The sequence below is a fragment of the Lactuca virosa genome, chromosome 4 (assembly GCF_052849685.1).
Source record: "Lactuca virosa cultivar CGN04683 chromosome 4, Lactuca_virosa_CGN04683_v6, whole genome shotgun sequence".
Taxonomy (NCBI): Eukaryota; Viridiplantae; Streptophyta; class Magnoliopsida; order Asterales; family Asteraceae; genus Lactuca; species Lactuca virosa.
Window position 1 is genome coordinate 57,475,343 of NC_136429.1, and position 5,862 is coordinate 57,481,204.

Consider the following 5,862-nt stretch of genomic DNA (forward strand, 5'->3'; position numbering starts at 1 on the left):
GCGAGAGTACGCGGATGTATTTCCAGAAGAGTTGCCTGGGATACCTCCGGAGAGGCAAGTAGAGTTTAGGTCCGACCTAGTTCCTGGTGCGGCTCCGATAGCCAAAGCATCGTATTGGTTGGCTCCTCCTGAGATGCAGGAGTTGTCTATACAGTTGTAGGAGCTGTTAGACAAGGGATTTATCAAGCCGAGCAGTTCACCCTGGGGAGCCCTGATTCTATTTGTAAAGAAGAAGGACGGGTCGCATCAGATGTGTATAGATTACCGGGAGTTGAATAAGTTAATGGTGAAGAACCGTTACCCACTCCCGAGGATTGATGATCTATTTGACCAGCTTCAGGGGGCATCTTGGTTCTCCAAGATTGAATTGCGTTCAGGTTATCATCAGATGAGGGTCAGAGAGGAGGATGTGCAGAACACTTCCTTTCGGACACGATATGGTCACTATGAGTTTGTGGTTATGCCTTTCGGGCTCACCAATGCTCCTGCCGCGGTCATGGATCTCATGAACCGTGTGTAGATCGATGTTGGATCGGTCTATGATAGTTTTCATTGATGACATCTTGGTCTATTCCAAGACTCGGGAGCAGCATGTGGAGCACTTGTGGGAGGTGCTGGATACTCTGAGGAGGGAGAGCTTGTATGCCAAGTTCTCTAAGTGTGAGTTCTGGTTGCGCAAGGTGCAGTTTCTTGGGTACCTTGTTGACCAAAACGGGATTTCGGTCGACTCGGCCAAAGTGGAGGCCGTGATGAGGTGGGAGGTCCTGAGGTCTCCATCTGAGATTCGGAGCTTCCTGGGATTGGCAGGTTATTAACGTAGATTCATTCAGGACTTCTCTAAGATAGCCGTGCCTTTGACCCTGTTGACAAGGAAAGTCGTGGTCTTTCACTGGGGGCCTGAGCAGCAGGCTGCATTTGAGACACTGAGACAGAGATTATACGAGGCGCCAATCTTAGCCCTGCCAGAGGGTGTGGAGGATTTTGTAGTGTATTGTGATGCGTCCATCTCGGGATTGGGAGCGGTATTGATGCAGATGGGGCATGTTATCGCCTACGCGTCGAGGCAGCTGAAGCCTCATGAGGCAAATTATCCGACGCATGATTTGGAATTGGGGGCAGTTGTTTTCGCCCTCAAGATTTGGTGTCATTACCTCTATGGGGTCCGTTGTATAATTTACACGGACCATAAGAGTTTGAGGTATCTCATGGATCAGCCGAATCTGAACATGAGGCAGTGTCGATGGCTAGATGTGGTGAAGGATTACGATTGCGAGATCCTCTACCACCCAGGAAAGGCCAATGTCATGGACGATGCGCTTAGCCGCAAGGCAGCGCCGATCAGGGATATTTGTATGAGGATGACTGTGGTGACTCCGCTGTTGGAGCAGATTCGAGAGGCCCAGCAGGAGGCTATGAAGGAGGAACATCGTAAGAGTGAGTGTATTGTGGGTCAGGTTCCCTCCTTCGATTATGACAGCCGGGGATTGTTGACGCTACACCGTAGGGTGTGGGTCCCATATCATGGGGGTGTGCGCCAGGTATTGATGGAGGAGGTGCACAAATCCAGGTTTTCCATCCATCCCGGGGGGCGACGAAGATGTACAGGGATCTTCGTCTTGATTATTGGTGGCCCTGCATGAAGCGGGATGTGGCTTGGTTTGTTGAGAAATGCCTGATGACGCGACATCGACCTCCAGCGATCCTTCTGGTCTCCTGCTGCGGCGGAGATCTGCTAGTCACAATCAGAGAGATGCGTTATAGCCGCCCCAGGGACTGTGCCTCGGGACCGGGATCCGACAGTCAAGTTAGATCATCTGGTAGATCTGAGACGGTTCTCTTTAGCTAGAGAGGACCATCTTGGTGATGGTGGTGGTGTATGGTGGCTGACGGCGGCGGGTGGCGGCTAAGCCACCCGGCCGGAGTATAGTGTGGCGGTTGAGCCATGGGAGATGTCTAGGGTAGCGGCTGAGCCAAAGGGAAGGGTCCAAGGGAAAGGTCCAAGGGAAAGGTCCTAGGGAAAGGTCCTAGGGAAAGGTCCTCCTTCATGGAGGAGGCACTATTATATTTATAGGGGACAACTAGGTCAAGGGGAATTAGGTCAGGCCTTGGGCCAGCCCAATTCAGGCCCAGCTAGCAAGGAGCTGGGCAAGGCCGCCCGGAGGCGCCGGGCAGGGCTGGCAGGCGCGCCCCAGGCAGGGCTGGCGGGCGCGCACCAGGAAGGGATGAAAAGGAGGGCGTCAGGCAAGGGAGCGCCAGGCCGGGCCGGCAGGAGAGTCCCCAGCAGGGCTGACAATGGAGTCCCCAGCAAGGCTGGCAAGGGAACGCCAGGCCAGGCTGGCACGCTAGAGCAGTCTAGACCATGCCAATGGACCATATATCATCAAGTCCCCCAGTCTGGTGTTATTGGTACACGGCCAATGACATCGGACTGGAAGTAGTCATATAAATTGTGAGTCATCAAGTCCCCCTAGTCCGGTGCGATTGGTTTGCGAACAATCGGATCGGACTAGACAAAGCACCAATACATTAAATAATAGAGAGAAAGATCGAACCTCGCCCACGAGAGTCGTGGGGTTGTGCGACGAGCCAAGCATTGCTTATGCAGCTTGGGCTGACTTGATACTCCTTTCTTGAGAGGAGTGCGAGCTGATCGATGCGATGCAATGTAACTGTTGCTGCGATCATGCGGATTGAGGCTGCTAAAGAGTGTTACGCGACACTGATGTCGATAAAATGTTGGGCCGGGTTAGCTAAGAAGCGTAGCCTCGCCATACAGTCTCTAAGACCATTATCTGATGCAGTTGTTGTTATTAGTCTATATGGAATGTAGCCGATGACCATCTACACAGTCTGCATTAATAACCGTCCTGAAGGTGTCTCCGAATTACGCTATACCTAACTGGATTCCCCCCAGTCTGATGTGGGTAGCGTAGGTAGCCAGATCAGACTATGAAAAATAAGGCAAGGTTGCTATGTCAATTCGCGATGAAGTGGAAAAACTCTTTGTACTAGATGGATGTTGTCAAACCGATAAGTCGTAAGGTTGTTGACCGTGTAACAGGTGGTAGAGGTTCCAGGCGCTGGGCGATTAGGTTGGTAGCGGAGATCATACGGTGAGACTATTGTCAATAGCCAGACAATAGAATCGTTGCATAGCGAGACCGTTGTCGAGAGCCAGACAACAGAGATGCCGAGGGATGTGCGGCGAGAATACAGGTAGGGCATGCACAGCAAGGCACCGTTGAAGGCCAGGCAACAGATATGCTGAGGGGTTGTAGGTAGTGGGGATGTTGTCGTGATAATCTTCTTGCTGAAAGGTAACCTCACTATAGCAGGATGCAGTGTAGGGAGCGCTTCATCGATCGTCCGAGCACAAGAGAACCATGATGACTGTGAGAGAGGAAACACCGAGAGTGCGATGTAAAGCGTGGGACAGGCTTGTGATGCGTGAATCATGGTACGCGGCGATGCGCGACTTATGTTGCGCGACTTAGAAGAATAGCTTGGGCTTAGCAGTTAGCGATATAGGGGATGTCAAGCGGGAGAGCATCGCGTGTAACAGATCGAACTTAGCTGCCAGCGATCGTAGATTTACCACGCAGGAGAGCATCGTGAGGGATGGATCGGGCTCAGCTGCCAGCGATCGTAGATACATCACGCAGGAGAGCATCGCGTGGAATGGATTGGGCTCGGCTGCGAGCGATCGTAGATACATCATGCGGGAGAGCATCGTGTGGAATGGATCGGGCTCGGCTGCCAGCGATCGTAGATACGTAATGCAGGAGAGCATCGCGTGGAATGGATCGGGCTTGGCTGCCAGTGATCGTAGATACATCACGCGGGAGAGCATAGCGTGGAATGGATCGGGCTTAGCAGCTAACTATCATAGGGATGCCACACGTGAGAGCATCGCGTGGAACGGATCGGGATTAGCTGCCAACGATCATAGGTGCATCACGCGGGAGAGCATCGCGTAGAATCAAATAGGCAAAGGTTGTATGTCTTTGAGTCTCGTTGGTGGAGCATGCTGCTGATGGAGTCAGGCTGAGAAGCCAAGCGACTCAAGGCAAGGATGTTGAACCTTGCATACGGAGCCCACCGCTATAATGGAGTCGGGTTGAGAAGCCAAGTGACTCAAGGCAAGGATGTTGAACCTTGCGTACGGAGCCCACAACTATAATGGAGTCAGGCTGAGAAACCAGGAGACTCGAGGAAAGGGTACTGAAACTATGATGGAGTCGGGCTGAGAAGCCAGACGACTCGTGGCGAGGGTACTGAACCTCGCATGCGGAGCTTGCCGCTATAATGGAGTCGGGCTGAGAAGCCAGACGACTCATGACGAGGGTACTGAACCTCGCATGCGGAGCTTGCCGCTATAATGGAGTCGGGCTGAGAAGCCAGGCGACTCAAGGCGAGAGTATTGAACCTCGCATGCGGAGCTTGCCGCTATAATGGAGTCGGGCTGAGAAGCCAGGCGACTCAAGGCGAGGGTACTGACCCTCGCATGCGGAGCTTGCCGCTATAATGGAGTCGGGCTGAGAAGCCAGGCGACTCAAGGAGAGGGTACTGAACCTCGTATGCGGAGCTTGCCGCTATAATGGAGTCGGGCTAAGAAGCCAGGCGACTCAAGGCGAGGGTACTGAACCTCGTATGCGGAGCTTGCCGCTATAATGGAGTCGGGCTGAGAGGCCAGGCGACTCAAGGCAAGGGTATTGAACCTCGCAGAGTTGGGCATAGCGGCTGAAAATCTATGTATCTGGCTCGGGGATCAGTCTGGGCCGAAGTGCAATGACACTTGATGCTTTGCTGCATCACTAGCTATAGCTATGATTGGTGCCTCGCTGTCTTGGCTGTTTGTCGAGGGTTACGCAGTGATGCTACTTAGAGTTGGATAATGTAGCTGTTGTCAAGTGGAATGTAGCAAGACTGCTATCGAGAGCTGATCAACAAGGTTGTTGGGGGCCAAGCAGCGAGCTGCTAGCGATAGATGAGCAACACAACTATTGAGAGTTGGGAAATGAGACTATCGAGAGTTGAAACACGAGGCTGCTCTTTCGATCTGGAATATTATCGTCACCTCGGGAGCGCACTATCATGCATAGCATCAGCTCTTCATGCACTTCAACTCTGCCTCTTCGAAATAAAAATCACTTTTGCATAGGGCCGAGGAGCCAGACGACTCAAGGCAAGGATGTTGAACCCTGCATGATTGAGCGCAACGACTGGCAATCTATGTGTTTGGCCCAGGTTATCAGGAGGAGATGAAGTGTAATGGCACCTGGTGCCCTGCCGTATCATCAACTATAGCGATGATTTATGCCTCGTCTTCTAATGACTTTGTCAAGAGCTATGCAGCGAGGCTACCGAGAGCAGGACTGTGGGGCTGCTGTCAGGAGTTAAGCAACATGCCGCTGAGGACTGGGAAACGAGCTACTACCGTTAGATAAGCAGCATGATTACTGAAAGTTGGGCGACGAGACTCCCGAGGGTTGAACTACGAGGCTGCTCTTTCAATCCGGAATAATAGTGCCACCTCAGGAATGCACTATTATGCATAGTATCAACTCTTCATGTACTTTAACTCTGCCTATTCGGAATAAAAATCACTTCTGCCTAGTGTCGTACCAGCCCTTCCCCCCTCCCCTCCTTTTTCTTAGAGGAGGGGAGGAAACTGAATGATGGACGCATAACTGATGGAAACTGAGCGACATAGTCGCTGAAAAAGCTAAGCGACATAAGTGCCAACAAAAACTGGGTAGCGCGGCTATCAAGAGTTGGGCAATGCGACTGCTGGGGATCAGACCGTGTAACTGCTGATGACTGGGCTTTGCGGCTGCTGAGCTGGGTCTCATGGCTGCTGAG